The following is a 20,869-nucleotide window of genomic DNA, read 5'->3' as shown; positions in this document are numbered from 1 at the left end:
ATTACTAATGTAGCTTATGTACGACTTATAATTATCCTCAACCTCAGACTTTACTAATGTAGCTTATGTAGCACTTATAATTATCCTCAACCTCAGACTTTACTCAAGTAGCTTACGTAGTACTTATAATTATCCTCAACCTCAGACTTTACTAACGTAGCTTATGTAGTACTTATAATTATCCTCAACCTCAGACTTTACTAATGTAGCTTATGTAAGACTTAAAATTATCCTCAACCTCAGACTTTACTAATGTAGCTTATGAAGCACTTATAATTATCCTCAACCTCAGACTTTACTAATGTAGCTTACGTAACACTTATAATTATCCTCAACCTCAGACTTTACTCAAGTAGCTTACGTAGTACTTATAATTATCCTCAACCTCAGACTTTACTAATGTAGCGTATGTAGTACTTATAATTATCCTCAACCTCAGACTTTACTAATGTAGCTTATGTAGGACTTAAAATTATCCTCAACCTCAGACTTTACTAATGTAGCTTATGAAACACTTATAATTATCCTCAACCTCAGACTTTACTAATGTAGCTTAAGTAACACTTATAATTATCCTCAACCTCAGACTTTACTCAAGTAGCTTAAGTAGTACTTATAATTATCCTCAACCTCAGACTTTACTAATGTAGCTTACGTAGCACTTATAATTATCCTCAACCTCAGACTTTACTCAAGTAGCTTACGTAGTACTTATAATTATCCTCAACCTCAGACTTTACTAATGTAGCTTACGTAGGACTTATAATTATCCTCAACCTCAGACTTTACTAATGTAGCTTATGTAACACTTATAATTATCCTCAACCTCAGACTTTACTAATGTAGCTTACGTAGTACTTATAATTATCCTCAACCTCAGACTTTACTAATGTAGCTTACGTAGGACTTAGAATTATCCTCAACCTCAGACTTTACTAATGTAGCTTACGTAGGACTTATAATCATCCTCAACCTCAGACTTTACTAATGTAGCTTACGTAGCACTTATAATTTTCCTCAACCTCAGACTTTACTAATGTAGCTTACGTAGGACTTACAATTATCCTCAGCATCAGACTTTACTAATGTAGATTATGTAGGACTTATAATTATCCTCAACCTCAGACTTTACTAATGTAGCTTACGTAGCACTTTTAATTATCCTCAACCTCAGACTTTTTTAAAGTAGCTTATGTAGGACTTAAAATTATCCTCAGCTTCAGACTTTACTAATGTAGCTTATGTAGGACTTATAATTATCCTCAACCTCAGACTTTACTAATGTAGCTTATGTAGGACTTACAATTATCCTCAGCCTCAGACTTTACTAATGTAGCTTATGTAGCACTTATAATTATCCTCAACTTCAGACTTTACTAATGTAGCTTATGTAGGACTTAAAATTATCCTCAGCCTCAGACTTTACTAATGTAGCTTATGTAGCACTTATAATTATCCTCAACCTCAGACTTTACTAATGTAGCTTATGTAGGACTTACAATTATCCTCAGCCTCAGACTTTACTAATGTAGCTTATGTAGCACTTATAATTGTCCTCAACCTCAGACTTTACTAATGTAGCTTACGTAGCACATATAATTATCCTCAACCTCAACTTTTCTAAAGTAGCTTATGTAGGACTTACAATTATCCTCAGCATCAGACTTTACTAATGTAGCTTATGTAGCACTTATAATTATCCTCAACCTCAGACTTTACTAATGTAGCTTACGTACGACTTATAACTACTCACAGCTTCAGACTTCTCTAAAGTAGCTTATGTAGGACTTACAATTATCCTCAGCCTCAGACTTTACTAATGTAACTTATGTAGCACTTATAATTATCCTCAACCTTAGACTTTTGTAAAGTAGCTTATGTAGGACTTACAATTATTATTCTCAGCCTCAGACTTCTCTAATGTAGCTTATGTAGGCCTTACAATTATCCTCAGCCTCAGACTTTACTAATGTAGCTTACATAGGACTTATAATTATCATCAACCTCAGACTTTACTAATGTAGCTTACGTACGACTTATAACTATTCACAGCTTCAGACTTCTCTAAAGTAGCTTATGTAGGACTTACAATTATTATTCTCAGCCTCAGACTTCTCTAAAGTAGCTTATGTAGGCCTTACAATTATCCTCAGCCTCAGACTTTACTAATGTAGCTTACGTAGGACTTATAATTATCCTCAACCTCAGACTTTACTAATGTAGCTTATGTAGGACTTATAATTATCCTCAACCCTCAGACTTTACTAATGTAGCTTATGTAGGACTTACAATTATCCTCAGCCTCAGACTTTACTAATGTAGCTTATGTAGCACTTATAATTATCCTCAACCTCAGACTTTACTAATGTAGCTTATGTAGGACTTACAATTATCCTCAGCCTCAGACTTTACTAATGTAGCTTATGTAGCACTTGTAATTATCCTCAACCTCATAATGTAGCTTACGTAGCACTTATAATTATCCTCAACTTCAGACTTTACTAATGTAGCTTATGTAGGACTTACAATTATCCTCAGCCTCAGACTTTACTAATGTAGCTTATGTAGCACTTATAATTATCCTCAACCTCAGACTTTACTAATGTAGCTTATGTAGGACTTAAAATTATCCTCAACCTCAGACTTTACTAATGTAGCTTATGTAGCACTTATAATTATCCTCAACCTCAGACTTTACTAATGTAGCTCACATACGACTTATAATTATTCACAGCTTCAGACTTTTCTAAATTTGCTTATGTAGGACTTACAATTATCCTCAGCCTCAGACTTTACTAATGTAACTTATGTAGCACTTATAATTATCCTCAACCTCAGACTTTTGTAAAGTAGCTTATGTAGGACTTACAATTATTATTCTCAGCCTCAGACTTTACTAATGTAGCTTTCGTAGGACTTATAATTATCCTCAGCCTCAGGCTTTACTAATGTAGCTTACGTAGGACTTACAATTATCCTCAGCCTCAGACTTTACTAATGTAGCTTACGTAGGACTTACAATTATCCTCAGCCTCAGACTTTACTAATGTAGCTTATGTAGGACTTATAATTATCCTCAACCTCAGACTTTACTAATGTAGCTTACGTAGGACTTACAATTATCCTCAGCCTCAGACTTTACTAATGTAGCTTACGTAGGACTTATAATTATCCTCAGCCTCAGACTTTACTAATGTAGCTTACGTAGGACTTATAATTATTCTCAGCCTTAGACTTTTCTAATGTACATTATGCAGGAATAAGAAGTTATGTACCTACCATAACGTTCCATGTTAGTTGTCTTCTCTCACCTTCTTTCTTGCTGGATGGGTTCGGAGCCGATCCTCGGCTCCGACTCGGCACTTGCTAAGTTCGAGAGCTAATTTTACCAGCTCGAGGCAACCCTATATCCCATGATGCAAGGCAGAGACTACCCAGATCTTGTTTGGTAGCTAAGGAAATTAGGAATATATTCTTCCAACTGTAAAGGAGGAAGAAAAGTAACAATACTAAAAATGACAATCATAATCCTCTGAAAAGGATCAACCTAATCTAGTGACACTACAAGCTGATTAGCTAGAAAAAAGGATAAAGCCTCTTAAGAGAAGAGGCATAATCTTCTCGGTCTGACCAGGCTAGGGGGGTGGAGGGCGGGAAGCAAGAAAGACGGTGAGAGAAGACAACTAACATGGAACGCTATGGTAGGTACATAACTTCTTAATGTTAAGTTGTCAATCTCGCCTTGATTCTTGCTGGATGGGACCGCGTCCCTAGCACCTCTATCCTGGGTGGCTCAATGGAACAGACTCTAGAGAACGGTGGAACCAAAATTCGCTCTGTCTCTGGAGGCCAAGTCTAAATTGTAATGTGAAACAAAGGTATGAGGATAGGCCCATGTGGCTGCTGCACAAATAGTGTCTATTGGAAGTCTAGCCTGAAAAGCTGTAGATGTAGCTAGAGCTCTGGTAGAATGGGCTTTTGGCCTAGAAATCAACTCTTTGCCTCTGAGCTGATAAATGTAAGTAATCACAGAAGACAGCCATCTAGATAAAGTCACCTTAGAAACTGGAAGGCCTTTCCTGTTCTCTGCATAGGATAGAAACAGTTGATCAGATTTCCTAAAATGTTTAGTTTTGTCTAGATAATATCTGAGCTGGCGGTGAACATCAAGACAATGTAATTTTTGTTCCGCTCTATCAGAATAATTTGGGAAAAACACTGGAAGATCAATGGATTGATTTAGGTTCATCTGCGATGCCACTTTGGGTATGAAAGACGGATTAGTCCTTAAAGATACTCTGTCTTTGTGGAAAATTAAGTAGGAAGGACGAATGCAGAGAGCATGAAGCTCAGATACTCTCCTGGCAGAAGTAATGGCGACTAGAAAGAGTGTCTTCCAAGAAAGAAATTTCAACGAACAGGCAGCCGCATGTTCGAAAGGGGGGAGAATCAAGGATGTTAAAATTAAATTTAGATCCCACTGTGGTGGGGGGTCTCTAATCCGAGGTTTAAGTAAAAAGATACCTCGAAGGAATGCCTTGCAAAGTTTATGTGACATAATGTTGTGGTCCAAAAGGCCAACATGAAAATTCGAAATGGCTGCCAGCTGAACTTTTACTGTGGAGGAAGAGGATCCTGAATGAAAAATCTCAGCTAGGAAGTCCAAGACCGAATGAATCGGAGCAGTATAGGGGTCTATGTTCCTAGCTTTTGCCCAGAAGAAGAAACGTTGCCATTTACTAGTGTAAATCCTTCTGGAAGAAGATTTTAGGGAAGCTACTATGATATCCCGGACGGGATTAGAAATCATAGGGAGCCTGGCTAAGGATGGAAGTGGAGCAACCAAGCAGTGAGGTTGAGAGAAGGTATGGATTGGTGCAGCTGCCCCGACTGGTGGGTCAGAAGATCTGGAACCGGGTTCAGATGCCAAGGCTGTACCAAAAGATAACGATGTAGGAACGGAAACCATATCTGTCGAGGCCAATAAGGGGCAATGAGAATCAACTTGGCTCTCAAGGCGGTTGCTTTCTGAATTACTTGAGGTATCAGCGGATAGGGGGGAAAGGCATAAAGAAGTCCCCGGGGCCAATCTTGGGTTAGAGCGTCTCTGGGGGGATGGCCTGGAAGGGGGAAGAGAGAGAAGAAGTCTGGGCATTTGCTGTTTTGAGGTGTAGCAAAAATGTCGCAGCAAGGAAGGCCCCACTCCTGAAAAATCTCTTCCGCCACTGATTGTTTGAGAGACCACTCGTGAGGCATGAGAATAGCTCTGCTCAACCTGTCCGCTATGATGTTGGATTTCCCGGGGATATGCGTTGCTATCAGAAACCGCTGAGAAGAGATTGCCCATTGCCAAAGTCTGAGAGCCTCTCGACACAGTGGATAGGACTTGGTTCCGCCCTGTTTGTTGATATACCACACTACGGACATATTGTCCGTTTGGACTGCAATAGTTCCCAGGGGAAGAGAGTCGTTGAGGGCTTGCAACGTTAAAAGCACTGCTCTCATCTCTAGGACATTTATGTGCAGATGGTATTCGTAAGGTTGCCAGTGCCATGGACCATCCTGCCCTGATAATGCTCCCCCACCCGATCAGGGAGGCGTCCGATGTAACCGTGGCGACCGGGGCAGGAGGAACAAAGGGTCTGCCCTGATGGACTTGAGGGGACGATATCCACCAGGTCAGATGCCTTTTGCAAGTTGGAGTGATTATGATCCTGTGATTCATGGGTAGTTGTTGAAAGGACCATTGGGCGAATAGCATTCATTGTAGAAGACGCATGTAAAAACGGGCGAAGGGAAGAAGTGTTATGGCGGCCGCCATAAGACCCAATACTTTCAGAGCAAATCTGGCCTGAATTTTGTAGCTGAGAAGAATCACCTGGACGTGACTTTGAATGTCCAAGATCCTTTGGTCTGTTAACTTTGCTGAAAGTTGTACGGTGTCCAATTTTGCGCCTATAAAAGTAATAGATTGACAAGGCGACAAGGCAGATTTTTCGAAATTTATAGAAATCCCTAGCCCTCTGCAAATGTGAATGGTGTAATCTCTGGCCTGGAGAAGTTGATGCCTGGTGGTGGCAGTGAGGAGCCAGTCATCTAGATATGGAAACACCTGGAATCCTTGACGTCTCAGGTGAGCGGTAACCACTGCCATACATTTGGTGAACACTCTGGGGGCTGTAGTGAGTCCAAAGGGCAGGGCCCTGAATTGGAAGTGACTGGTCCCCAGCCAAAAGCGGAGAAATCTTCTGGAGCGCCTGTGAATTTTTATGTGATAGTATGCATCCTGAAGATCTACCGAGCACATCCAATTGTCCTTGCCCAGAAAAGGTAGAATGGACTGAAGCGTGACCATCCGGATTCTTGTTTTCTTTACAAACTTGTTTAGTTTGCTCAGATCTAATATTGGTCTCCAGTCCCCTGTCTTTTTTGGAACTAAAAAGAACCTTGAGTAGATTCCGGATCCTATTTGGTCTGCTGGGACTGGCTGGATGGCTCTTTTTGCTAGCAGTCTTGATATTTTTGGTACTGCTAGTTCCCTTAGACCGGGTGGAACGTCTGGAAGGGTTCCCTTTTGCTGAATTGGGGTTTGAATAAAGGGAATTTTGTAACCCTCGGATATAATCGACTGTACCCATTTGTCTTGAGAAAGGGAAAGCCAGGCTATTGGGTACAGTGATAATCTTCCCCTGACTGCCTCCGAAGGTGGACAATCGGGCAACATCTCAGGGATGCTGGAAGGGTTTGTCAGAAAGAGGCTCTCTGCTTCCCTGATTCTGCGGACCCCCTCTGCCCCTAGGGCGACATCTGTTGTTGTTACCCCCTCTGCCTCTGGGGGTAAACTGACCTTGTGCGTCAGGCGTGACTCCTTAAGATTTGCGGAACCACATTTTCCCTCCCTTCTGACCTTTTGGGTAAGGTCTTGAAGGGGTGGAGAAATGGACTCCTACGGCAGAAAGAGTCTTGCCATCTTGTTCGCATCTAGTCAAAGTGTCTTTCACTTGAGGTCCGAACAAGGTCGAACCATCAAAAGGGGAGTTTGTGAAGGACGCCTTGAAGGGGTCTGCAAAATTACAAAGCCGCATCCAGGACTGATGCCTTAAAGCCACTCCTGTGCCTGCGGCCCTACTCATTCCATCGGCTGCATAAGAAATGAGCCGCATGGAGGAGTTAACAATGGAGTTAAGGATTCCTAGTTGTGAGCTAATCCTATCCTGAGACCCAGCAGCTGACGGATCCTGTAAAACGTCTCCCAACTCTTTAAGAACATCTCTTTGAAGGCGGGTGAAGTGACACAAGTAGTTTAGCGATCGCATGGCAAAGGTCGCTGAAGAAAAAATCCGCTTGCCATACCTGTCCATAGTCCTAGAATCCTTGTTAGGAGGATGGACAGGTACTGAAGGATCAGCTAGTTCCTTCTTGGTGGCTGCAGCCACCACCATGGCATCAACCGGGACACCTTTTGTCAAATATTGCCTATCTGGTGGGGCCGTAATAAATTTAGAAGACCTCCTAGGAATAGGTTCCACCGAATCCGGGGCCATCCACACCTTCCGAGCCACTACATCCATAAGAGGGTCGAAAGGCGGAGACACCCAGGAGGTGGAGGGTCGAGATCCGAACGCCTTCAGGTATACTGACTCGTCCTCGGAAGGATTAAGGGAGGGCCAGTTCCTCCTCTGCTTAAGGAGTTCAAGGATGTTTGAGAAAGAGACATCCTCAGAGGAGGACCTTGGAGATCCCTCCGACTCATCCAAGTCAGTATCAGATGTAATAGACTCGGGGGGTCTAGATGTTTCCTCTTACATGTCCTCTTACGCGGAGGTTCACCTGACGGATCAGGAGAAGCCTCGGAAGAGGAAGATATTCCCAATGGGGAAACCTGAGGCGTTGGATCTCTGGGTCTGGGAGCAAGAGAGTGGGAAGAGACGTCAGCAGGCACTGTAGTGGGAGGAGCTGATGGAACTGACCGTTGACTACGCCCAGGGGCTAGTACACTCCTCATCACCTCAAAGGCTCCCCCATCAGAGAGACCAGAAGGTTCCCGCTCCGAAGAGATAGGAACTCCAGGCCTCACCAAGAGGGAAGGCTCCGAGGCAGATGTCGGGGCTGAGCTCACCAACGCCGAAGCCCCGAGAGGGAGAACGGGGTCGGACAAGGGTCCGATGCCACTCTCCCCCTCGGAGCCGACGAGAGAGACCAGACGCCTGGATCCCTCCAATGAAGGCCGCAAGGAGGAAATCGGAGCAGAGGACGACGGAGCCGAAAGGGGTGGTATCAGCTCCGAAGCTACAACAGTCACGGCTCCGAGGAGCTCCGGCTCCGAGCTCTGTAAGAGAGTCAAAGGAGGAATGTTAGGTGGATGAGAAATAGCTACCGTCTGTTGAGACGGGCTATGGAGCATTTGGGCCAATGCCTGAGACTTTAATAGTCTACTCACCACTCTCTCGAGGTCGTGATCAGACAACCTGGACGACCGAGAAGAACGGCTCCGATGGCTCCGCTCCGAGAGCAAGGGTGATCTCGGAGCCAAACGTATCGATTCCAATGAGGGGGATTGAGATCTCTTTTTAGAGATAGGTGGAGCCGAAGGAGCCGAGGATACGTTGGCTCCAGCCGGAGCCGACACTGAGTGTCCAGATCTGGCAGTATCGGCGCCGGATGGAGCTGATACTGTGACTTCTAGCATGGAAGGATCGGCTCCGGCCGGAGCTGATCTCGACACTAAAGAAGTTGAACCAGTAGCCGACGGCTTGGGACTTGCAGCCGAAGGCTTAACAGGTTTCGAGGGCTTCCCCGGAGCCGACTTAGTCGGGGAGCTCTCAGGCTTTAATAAGCCCCTCAATATTAACTTATTTCTGCGCTCCTGCAGGACTCTTGGGCTGAAGGCATGACAGATAGCACAAGAGTCCTGCAGGTGCAGTGGTCCCAGGCAGTAAACACAAGAAGTGTGACCGTCTGTCAGAGACATCTTCTGACAGCACGAGTCACACTTCTTGAAGCCTGAGACCTTTGTGTCCTTCGACATAGCTGTGTCGAGGGAACACAAGTTGACGGGAAAAAAACACAAACACACACACACAAATAACACCCAATCCAAAAAATCTAAACTTAACAGGGATACAACACTCAAACAGACACAAAATCCCTGACAGGAAAAATTAGGAAAGGGGAAGGCCTAAGGCCTAACCTAGGGAAGGGGATAAATAACCCGAAAAAAAGGGAACACTAACGGGAATAGGGTTAAATTAAACGTTAAAGTTCACAAAACCACTAAGGATATGAAAAATAAAAGGGATGAGACTAAAAGTCTTATAATAAGAAAAACTTACCTAGAGCTGGTAAAAGAGGCACCTCGTTAGCGAAGCGGCAAACGAGATCTGGGTAGTCTACGCCTTGCATCATGGGACATAGGGTTGCCTCGAGCTGGTAAAATTAGCTCTCGAGCTTAGCAAGTGCCGAGTCGGAGCCGAGGATCGGCTCCGAACCCATCCAGCAAGAATGAAGGCGAGATTGACAACTTAACATTTATAATTATCCTTAGCCTCGGATGCAAGCCTACATCCATGGGATGATTTGTTGGTCTTAACAATTGCTTTCAGTTTCTTGGTGAGTCATTTTATACTTTCTTTGTGATGAGAGGTTCGGTCTTACAAAGTAATCTAGGCAATTTCTTCCTTCTGCTGTAAAGTTTATTTATATGTACTGACCACTGGGGCAATTGTCATTGAATTTTCCAATGTATTTGGTCCTGGGGGGGACAACCCTATCAATGCATTTACCTGAAAAGCATAAACATGCTTGATGCTGGTGGCTACATATCTCAATTCTGTTACTAGGTTAGCATGGCAGAATTTTGTGACTTCATCTTTCAACTGTAAAAACATTTTCAAAGTCTCTAACGAGGGTGATGTTGGTAACCATTGGAGAGGATGTCCTGAATGTAAAGGCGACTACTAGCTATGATGAAAATTAACAACTCATGGATTAACTAGGGGCAAGGAACAGGCCAAAGCCAAGTTTGTGACAACTAAGTCAAGGATATTTCTGTCCCTGGTGGGTTATGCACAGTCTGATCCAGGGAATTCTTCATCACTAAATCTAAGAAACATGTGCACATACTTAATTTCAGAAGCTCAAAGTACTCCAGTCTGTGGAAGGGAAGTTGAAGTCACACAGGTTTAGAAAACCATCCTTAATATGGATATCTTCTAGGAATGCTAGGGACTTATCAAGGTCATGTGTGCCCATGAAAAGGGACACTGTAACACTTTGGCAATGATGAAACCCTGATGGAAATTGAGACATTGCTGTCATTTGGCAGTCCTGCGGCAGAAAAATCCAAAGCCATTCCAGGGACCAGAGGGATTCAAGGCAACTATGGAAAGGAATTCAAACCATCACCGACTACAAGCCTACATCAACTTCATGTGATGATAGCATTGAGTTTCTGAACCAAATGAACAAATTCTTCAGTAGGTTTGATGCTGACAACAAAACAACAGCATGCAAAATCCCTGAAGACAAGGATGCAGCGGTGCTGAGCTTCAATACAATCAATGTTTCCAGAATCCTAAAACATGTCAACCCGAGGAAAGCAGCTGGCCCTGACAACATCGTGGGCAGGGTACTAAGGGAATGTGCGATGGAGCTGGCTGCAGTACTCACTGACATCTTCAACACCTCACTCCATCTAGTCAGTGTTCTGAAATACATCAAGGAGATGACCATCATTCCCCTACCCAAGAAACCACGGCCAACAACTCTGAATGACCACTGACCAGTTGTTTAACCTCGATGACCATCATTCCTCTACCCAAGAAACCACAGCCAACAACTCTGAATGACCACTGAACAGTTGTTTAACCTCGATGACCATCATTCCTCTACCCAAGAAACCACAGCCAACAACTCTGAATGACCAAATGACCAGTTGTTTAACCTTGATGACTATCATTCCTCTACCCAGGAAACCACAGCCAACAACTCTGAATGACAACCAGTTGCTTTAACCTCGATGGTAATGAAGTGACTGGAGAGGCTGGTCAAAGATCATATAGCCTCAATCTTACCTGTGACACTGGGTGTACAGAAATTCACATACAGGACAAACCGCAGTAAAGGGGATGTCATCTCACTAGCTCTCCATGAAACAATGACCCACTTAGAAAGGCAAAAACTGCTATGCAAGACTGCTATCCATCGATTTCAGTTCTGCCTTCAACACTGTCATTCCTCAGAATTTGATATCAAAGCTACTTCAAATGGGCATAGACTCTCATTTATGCAACTGAATTCTGAGCTTCCTTACTAAAAGGCCTCAGAAGGTACATGTGGGAGACAGCAGCTCCGGAAGTATCATCCTGAACACAGGAGTACCACTGGGGTGTGTCTTAAGCCCTCTCCTTTTCACTCTCCTGACAAATGACTGCACGGCCATACATGAGACGAATAAGATCATCAAATTCATGGATGACACCACTGTTACAGGCCTGGTCAAAGACGTAGAGGAGGAGGCCTACAGTAACGAGATTGATCAACTGCTGGTCTGGTGTGACAGCAACAATCTAGCACTGAATGTCAGCAAGACAAAGGAGTTGATTGTTGATTTCAGAAGATCTCAAGTACCACACAAACCTCTAGTGATGAAAGGGATGACAGTGGAAGGGGTCAAAAGTACAAAGTTCTTGGGTGTTCATCTCATGGAGAACTTATCCTGGTCAGTCCAATGTATCCAGCACAGTCAAAAAGCTCCGCAATGCTTGCACTTTCTAAGGAAACTTAGGAAGGCAAAATTACCAAGCTCCGTACTTCAGACCTTTTATAGGGGCACCATTGAAAGTGTCCTGACCAACAGCACTGCAGTCTGGTATGGGAGCTGTAATAATCAGGATTGGAAGGCTCTCAAGAGAGTTGTAAGGTTAGCAGAAAGAATCATTGGTACCTCCCTTACTCCTCTGGAAGATCTACACAAATGCTGGTGCACAGACAGGGCCAAAAAGATTTCCAGTGATCCAACACATCCTGTCAATGGTCTGTACACTCACCTATCCTCAGGCATTGTAAGACCACCAGACTAAAAAACAGTTTCTTTCTGCTCTCCATTAGACTGTTGAACTCTTGCGAAAAATGAACCATGACGTCTATTACATAACTAGCCTCTCAAGGGGCTTATTTTATGGATGTGCAGTAACTAAGTGCAATACTAAGGTAGCTCACCTACACACTGAAGGACTGTAAAGTGCAATATACAAACTGTGCAATAATTCAGTCTAATCATAGATATGCTGCTATTGTTTCAATTTTACTTTGACAATATTACCTTCATATTGTTTCTTCTCTTCCTTATCTGCTGTTCTGGGATGGGTGAGGGTCACTGCTGTCCTACTTTACTTACAAATCACTACTTATTAAAATTCGACTGTGATATTTTATTAAATTTTCCTGTCTATATGTGCAGCTGTTTCCTGCATTGAGAACAAAGCATTGTAATTTTGTTCAGCTACACCGCAGTGTAGTTCTGAATGACAATAACATTTTCTTTGACTTGACATTTGCAGTGGGTTTGAAGGTGTCACAAGCAAAGAACACATGACACAGCAGAGGTGCTACCATTGCACTGTGTAATTCTGCTGCTCAGTGTGGTACTGGTAATGTGTTTTTTTCAACTTTTATGTTGCCTAAAGAACATGGCTGTTAATGGCCTTTAGAGGCTAGCCCACCCATCTAGTTAAAAAATGAAATAAATAATTGCAACAAATAGGAGGCTATACATTATCTAGCATATATGAGAAATTTCACAACCTAACACCTAAGCAGAATATAAATGGTATGTGAAATAACTGCACTGATTATGAATACAGTTATGATTAAAACTATGAATTACTCTTTGAGCTGCATGATTTACATATTATATGGCTGGACAAATAGTGAAACACAGACAATGTGAATGTGTACACACTAAAATTAAAATATAAGGAATTCATAAAACAAAATAAGCTTTCAGTTAAGTGCAACAACAACATTAAAGTGGAATTATTCCCTCATTCATCCATTCTCACTTAATTCTGCACAGGGCAACATCCACCATGGGATGAACACACACTCACACGGCACACATGTGGGGAATGTGAAGGATCACCAGTTCACACATGGTACACATGGGGAATGTGAAAGATCACCAGTTAACACATGGCACACACACACACACACACACACACACACACACACACGGGGAATGTGAATGATCACCAGTTCACATATGGCACATGATACACATGTGGGGAATGTGAAGGATCAAAAAACAAAATAGCCAGAACTCAACTGGAGCAAATATCTAGTTTTAATGTACAAAAACAGACCGGTTTCAGCCCACAGGCCTTTTTCAATTTCCACATTGAAAAAGGACTGTGGGCCGAAACCAGTCTGTTTTTGTACATTAAAACTAGATATTTGCTCCAGTTGAGTGCTGGCTGTTTTGTTTTTTGATTTTGCCTTTTGAGCCTGTGCACCTGCCGTCCTTGCAGAGGTTTTAGTTTGGGGAATGTGTAGTATCACCAGGTCAAACACGGCACAGACATGTGGGGAATGTGAATAATTAACATTTCACACATGGTACACACACATGTCGGGTGTGTGCAGGGTCACCAGTTCTCACATGGCACACACTTGGGGAATGTATGCAATTACCAGTTCACACAAGTGTGAAATGTGAAGGGTCACCATTTCACACACAGTACACACCTGAAGGGAATGTGAAGGATCACCAATTCATGCATGGTGTACACATGTGGAGAATATGAAGGATCACTAGTTCACACATGCCACACACGTGGGGAATGTAAATGATCACCAGTTCACACATGGCACACACATATGGAATATGTGAAGGATCACCAGTTCACATATGGCACACACACACGTGGGAAATGTGAAGGATCACCAGTTCACACATGGTACACACGTGGGGAATGTGAAGGATCACCAATTCACACATGGTGTACACATGTGGAGAATATGAAGGATCACTAGTTCACATGTACCACACATATGTGGGGAATGTGAAGGATCACCAGTTCACACATGTGGAAAATGTGAAGGATCACCACTTCACATATGGCACACACGCACATGGGAAATTTGAAGGCTCGCCAGTTCACACATGGTACACACGTGGGAATGTGAAGGATCACCAGTTCACATATGGAAAACATGTGGGGGATGTGAAGTATCACTAGTTCACACATGGCACACATATGTGGGGATTGTGAAGGATCAACAGTTCACACATGGCACACACATGGGGAATGTGAAGGATCACCAGTTCACTCATCTTACACATGTGGGAAGTGTGAACAATTACCAGTTCACACATGGTACACACATGTGGGGAATGTGAAGGATCACCAATTCACACATGGTACATGCATGTGGGGGATCATCAGTTCACATATGGTACACATGGGAATGTGAAGGATCATCAGTTCACATATGGCAAACATTTTATTTTATTTTATTTAATATTTATTTACCAGGAAAGTCCGATTGGGACAGAGCCCATTTTCAGTGGAGGCCCGGGAAGAAATGCTCCAGAGCCATGTCTTTACAATGTGGCAGGAAACAGGAGCACCTGGAGGAAACCCACGTGAACACAGGGTGGACATGCAGACTCTGCACAGAAGGCACTCCAGCTGAGGATCGAACCGGAAAACCTGTTGCTGTCAGAAGACAATGATAACTGCTGCACCACTGCCCCCCCCCCCAACATGTGGGGAATGTGAAGCATCACCAGTTAACACATGGCAAACATGTGGGGAATATGAAGGATCACCAGTTCACACACAGTACATGCATATGGGGAATGTGAAGAATCACCAGTTCACACATGGTTCACATGTGGGGAATGTGAAAAATCACCAGTTCACACATGGTACACACATGGGAATGTGAAGTTCAGATGTGGTACAGATCTGGAGAATGTGAAAGATCACTAGTTCACATATACACACATGTGAGCAATGTGAAAGATCACCAGTTGACATATGGTACACATATATGGGGAATCTGAAGGATCACCAGTTCACATATGGTACACACATAGGGAATATGAAGGATCACCAGTTCACTCAAAGCACACATGTGGGGAATGTGAAGGAATACTAATTTACATATGGCACACACATGTGGGGAATGTGATGTTACACCAGTTCACACACGGCACACATGTGGGGAATGTGAAGGATCACCAGTTCACACATGGTACACACATGTGGGGAATGTGAAGCATTACCAGTTCACATATGGAAAACGTGGGGAATGTGAATGATCACCTGTTCATGTATGGTAAGCATGTAAGAATTCTGAAGGATCACCAGTTCACACATGGTACACAGGTGGGAATGCAAAGGATCACCAGTTCACACATGGTACACAGGTGGGAATGCGAAGGATCACCAGTTCACATATGGTACACAGGTGGGGAATGCGAAGGATCACCAGTTCACACATGGTACACAGGTGGGGAATGCGAAGGATCAGCAGTTCACACATGGTACACAGGTGGGAATGCGAAGGATCAGCAGTTCACACATGGTACACAGGTGGGAATGCGAAGGATCAGCAGTTCACACATGGTACACAGGTGGGAATGCGAAGGATCAGCAGTTCACACATGGTACACAGGTGGGAATGTGAAGGATCAGCAGTTCACACATGGTACACAGGTGGGAATGCGAAGGATCAGCAGTTCACACATGGTACACAGGTGGGAATGCGAAGGATCACCAGTTCACACATGGTACACAGGTGGGAATGCGAAGGATCACCAGTTCACACATGGTACACAGGTGGGAATGCGAAGGATCAGCAGTTCACACATGGTACACAGGTGGGAATGCGAAGGATCACCAGTTCACACATGGTACACAGGTGGGGAATGTGAAGGATCAGCAGTTCACACATGGTACACAGGTGGGAATGTGAAGGATCAGCAGTTCACACATGGTACACAGGTGGGAATGTGAAGGATCACCAGTTGACACATGGTACACAGGTGGGAATGTGAAGGATCACCAGTTGACACATGGTACACAGGCGGGAATGTGAAGGATCACCAGTTCACACATGGTAGACAGGCGGGAATGTGAAGGATCACCAGTTCACACATGGTACACAGGCGGGAATGTGAAGGATCACCAGCGGGAAATGTGAAGGATCACCAGTTCACACATGGTACACAGGCGGGAATCTGAAGGATCACCAGTTCACACATGGTACGCAGGCGGGAATGTGAAGGATCACCAGTTCACACATGGTACGCAGGCGGGAATGTGAAGGATCACCAGTTCAGACATGGTACGCAGGCGGGAATGTGAAGGATCACCAGTTCAGACAGGGTACGCAGGCGGGAATGTGAAGGATCACCAGTTCACACATGGTACGCAGGCGGGAATGTGAAGGATCACCAGTTCACACATGGTATGCAGGCGGGAATGTGAAGGATCACCAGTTCACACATGGTACGCAGGCGGGAATGTGAAGGATCACCAGTTCACACATGGTACGCAGGCGGGAATGTGAAGGATCACCAGTTCACACATGGTACGCAGGCGGGAATGTGAAGGATCACCAGTTCACACATGGTACGCAGGCGGGAATGTGAAGGATCACCAGTTCACACATGGTACGCAGGCGGGAATGTGAAGGATCACCAGTTCACACATGGTGCAGGCGGGAATGTGAAGGATCACCAGTTCACACATGGTACGCAGGCGGGAATGTGAAGGATCACCAGTTCACACATGGTACGCAGGCGGGAATGTGAAGGATCACCAGTTCACACATGGTACACAGGCGGGAATGTGAAGGATCACCAGTTCACACATGGTACACAGGTGGGAATGTGAAGGATCACCAGTTCACACATGGTACACAGGTGGGGGATGTGAAGGATCACCAGTTCACACATGGTACACAGGTGGGAATGTGAAGAATCACCAGTTCACACATGGTACACAGGTGGGAATGTGAAGGATCACCAGTTCACACACGGTACACAGGTGGGAATGTGAAGGATCACCAGTTCACACACGGTACACAGGTGGGAATGTGAAGGATCACCAGTTCACACACGGTACACAGGTGGGAATGTGAAGGATCACCAGTTCACACACGGTACACAGGTGGGAATGTGAAGGATCACCAGTTCACACACAGTACACAGGTGGGAATGAGAAGGACCATCAGTTCACACACGGTACACAGGTGGGAATGTGAAGGACCATCAGTTCACACATGGTACACAGGTGGGAATGTGAAGGATCACCAGTTCACACTCGGTACACATGGGAATGTGAAGAATCATCAGTTCACACATGGAACACAGGTGGGAATGTGAAGGATCACCAGTTCACACATGGTACACAGGTGGGAATGTGAAGGATCACCAGTTCACACATGGTACACAGGTGGGAATGTGAAGGATCACCAGTTCACACATGGTACACAGGTGGGAATGTGAAGAATCATCAGTTCACACATGGTACACAGGTGGGAATGTGAAGGATCACCAGTTCACACATGGTACACAGGTGGGAATGTGAAGGATCACCAGTTCACACATGGTACACAGGTGGGAATGTGAAGAATCATCAGTTCACACACGGTACACAGGTTGGAATGTGAAGAATCACCAGTTCACACACGGTACACAGGTGGGAATGTGAAGGATCACCAGTTCACACATGGTACACAGGTGGGGAATGTGAAGAATCACCAGTTCACACATGGTACACAGGTGGGAATGTGAAGAATCACCAGTTCACACATATTACACATGTGGGGAATGTGAAGAATCACCAATTCACACATGGTACACAGGTGGGAATGTGAAGGATCACCAGTTCACACATGGTACACAGGTGGGAATGTGAAGGATCACCAGTTCACACATGGTACACAGGTGGGAATGTGAAGGATCATCAGTTCACACATGGTACACAGGTGGGAATGTGAAGGATCATCAGTTCACACATGGTACACAGGTGGGAATGTGAACAATTATCATTTCACACATGGTACACAGGTGGGAATGTGAAGGATCACCAGTTCACACATGGTACACGGGTGGGAATGTGAAGGATCACCAGTTCACACTTGGTACACAGGTGGGGAATGTGAAGAATCACCAGTTCACACATGGTACACAGGTGGGAATGTGAAGAATCATCAGTTCACACATGGTACACAGGTGGGAATGTGAAGGATCACCAATTCACACATGGTACACAGGTGGGAATGTGAAGGATCACCAGTTCACACACGGTACACAGGTGGGAATGTGAAGGATCACCAGTTCACACACGGTACACAGGTGGGAATGTGAAGGATCACCAGTTCACACACGGTACACAGGTGGGAATGTGAAGGATCATCAGTTCACACATGGTACGCAGGTGGGAATGTGAAGGATCACCAGTTCACACATGGTACGCAGGCGGGAATGTGAAGGATCACCAGTTCACACATGGTACACAGGTGGGGGGTGTGAAGAATCATCAGTTCACACATGGTACACAGGTGGTGAATGTGAAGGATCACCAGTTCACACATGGTACACAGGTGGTGAATGTGAAGAATCATCAGTTAACACATGGTACACAGGTGGGAATGTGAAGGATCATCAGTTCACACATGGTACACAGGTGGGAATGTGAAGAACCACCAGTTCACACATGGTACACAGGTGGGAATGTGAAGGATCACCAGTTCAGACATGGTACACAGGTGGGAATGTGAAGAATCACCAGTTCACACATGGTACACAGGTGGGAATGTGAAGGATCACCAGTTCACACATGGTACACAGGTGGGAATGTGAAGGATCGCCAGTTCACACATGGTACACAGGTGGGAATGTGAAGGATCACCAGTTCACACATGGTACACAGGTGGGAATGTGAAGGATCACCAGCTCACACATGGTACACAGGTGGGAATGTGAAGGATCACCAGTTCACACATGGTACACAGGTGGGAATGTGAAGGATCATCAGTTCACACATGGTACACAGGTGGGAATTTGAAGGATCACCAGTTCACACATCGTACATAGGTGGGAATGTGAAGGATCACCAGTTCACACATGGTACACAGGTGGGAATGTGAAGGATCACCAGTTCACACATGGTACACAGGTGGGAATGTGAAGAATCATCAGTTCACACATGGTACACAGGTGGGAATGTGAAGAATCACCAGTTCACACATGGTACACAGGTGGGAATGTGAAGGATCACCAGTTCACACATGGTACACAGGTGGGAATGTGAAGAATCACCAGTTCACACATGATACACAGGTGTGAATGTGAAGAATCACCAGTTCACACATGGTACACAGGTGGGAATGTGAAGGATCACCAGTTCACACATGGTACACAGGTGGGAATGTGAAGAATCATCAGTTCACATATGGCTAACACTGTTATTTTATTTAATATATTTTTACTGGGAAAGTCCGACTGGGGCACAGCCCATTTTCAGTGGAGGCCCAGGGAGAATTGATCCAGATGCATGTCTTTAGAATGTGGCAGGAAACAGGAGCATATGGAGCAAACCCACGTGGATACAGGGAAAACATGCACACTCTGCACAGAAGGCACCCCAGCCAAGAATTGAATCGGAGGACCTGTTGCTGTGAGATGACAAAGCTAACCACTGCACCACTGCACTCTCAAACATGTTGGGAGTGTGAAGGATGACCAATTCATATGGTACGCATGTGGGAAATTCAAAGGCTCACCGGTTCACACCTGGCAATCATGTGGGGAATGTGAAGGACCACCAGTTCACACATGGCACACACGTATGGGGAATGTAAAGGATCACCAATTCACACATGGTATACATGTGGGGAATGTGAAGGATCACCAGTTCACATAAGGTACACACGTCATGAATATGAATGATCACCAGTTCACACATGGCAAACATGTGAGGAATGTGAATGATCACCAATTCACACATATGGGAAAGGGAAGTATCACCAATTCACACATGGTACACACATGTGGGAAATGTGCAGGATCACCAGTTCACACATGGTACACACGTGGTGAATGTGAAGGACCACCAGTTCAAACATGGCACACAAACATGTGGGGAATGTGAAGTAAAAATAGTTCACACATGGTACACATGTGGGGAATGTGAACAATTACCAGTTCACACATGCTACACCCATGGTGAATGTGAAGGATCACCTGTTCACACATGGCACACACACTTGGGGAATGTGAAGGATCACCAGTGCACATATGGTGCACATATATGGGGAATGTGAAGTTCACACATGGCACACACATGTGGGGGATGTGAAGGATCACCAGTTTTCTCATGGTACACATGTGGAGAATGTGGAGGATCACCAGTTCACATATGGCAGACACATATCATGAATGAGAAGTTACACCAGTTCACACATGGTACACATGTGGGGAATGTGAATGATCACCAATTCACACATAACAAACATAGGGAATGTGAAGGATCACCAGTTCACACATGGTACACACATGTGGGAAAGTGAATTATCACCAGTTCACACATGGTACACATGTGGGGAATGTGAAGGATCACCAGTTCACATATGGCATATCTTTGTGGTGTGAGAAGAAATCAGAACACATAGCAAAACCCGATGTAGAAACCGGATAACTAGACTCTGAACAGAAGAAACACCAGCTGGAATCAAACTGGAGAAACAAGAATTGTAAGGCAACTGTGATGATCACTATAAGGTTCAATGTGTTATCATTTTTAAACAGAACATGTTTAAATATGCATACATGGAAACCAGTTAATAACACAAT

At 44.4% G+C, this 20,869-nt stretch overlaps 1 protein-coding gene across 30 annotated transcripts in view; it reads right to left on the bottom strand.

Annotated features, from left to right (window-relative positions):
- ABLIM1 (actin binding LIM protein 1) overlaps positions 1 to 20,869 on the bottom strand; it is a 2,317,257-nt gene that overhangs the window by 231,077 nt on the left and 2,065,311 nt on the right. The gene's annotated exons all lie outside the window — the stretch shown is intronic.

Source organism: Protopterus annectens, chromosome 14.part0, assembly GCF_019279795.1.
Source record: "Protopterus annectens isolate FY-2018-M chromosome 14.part0, PAN1.0, whole genome shotgun sequence".
In the NCBI taxonomy this organism is placed as follows: Eukaryota; Metazoa; Chordata; order Ceratodontiformes; family Protopteridae; genus Protopterus; species Protopterus annectens.
Note: the sequence above shows the minus strand (reverse complement) of the source record. Positions and strands in the feature narration are given on the sequence as shown.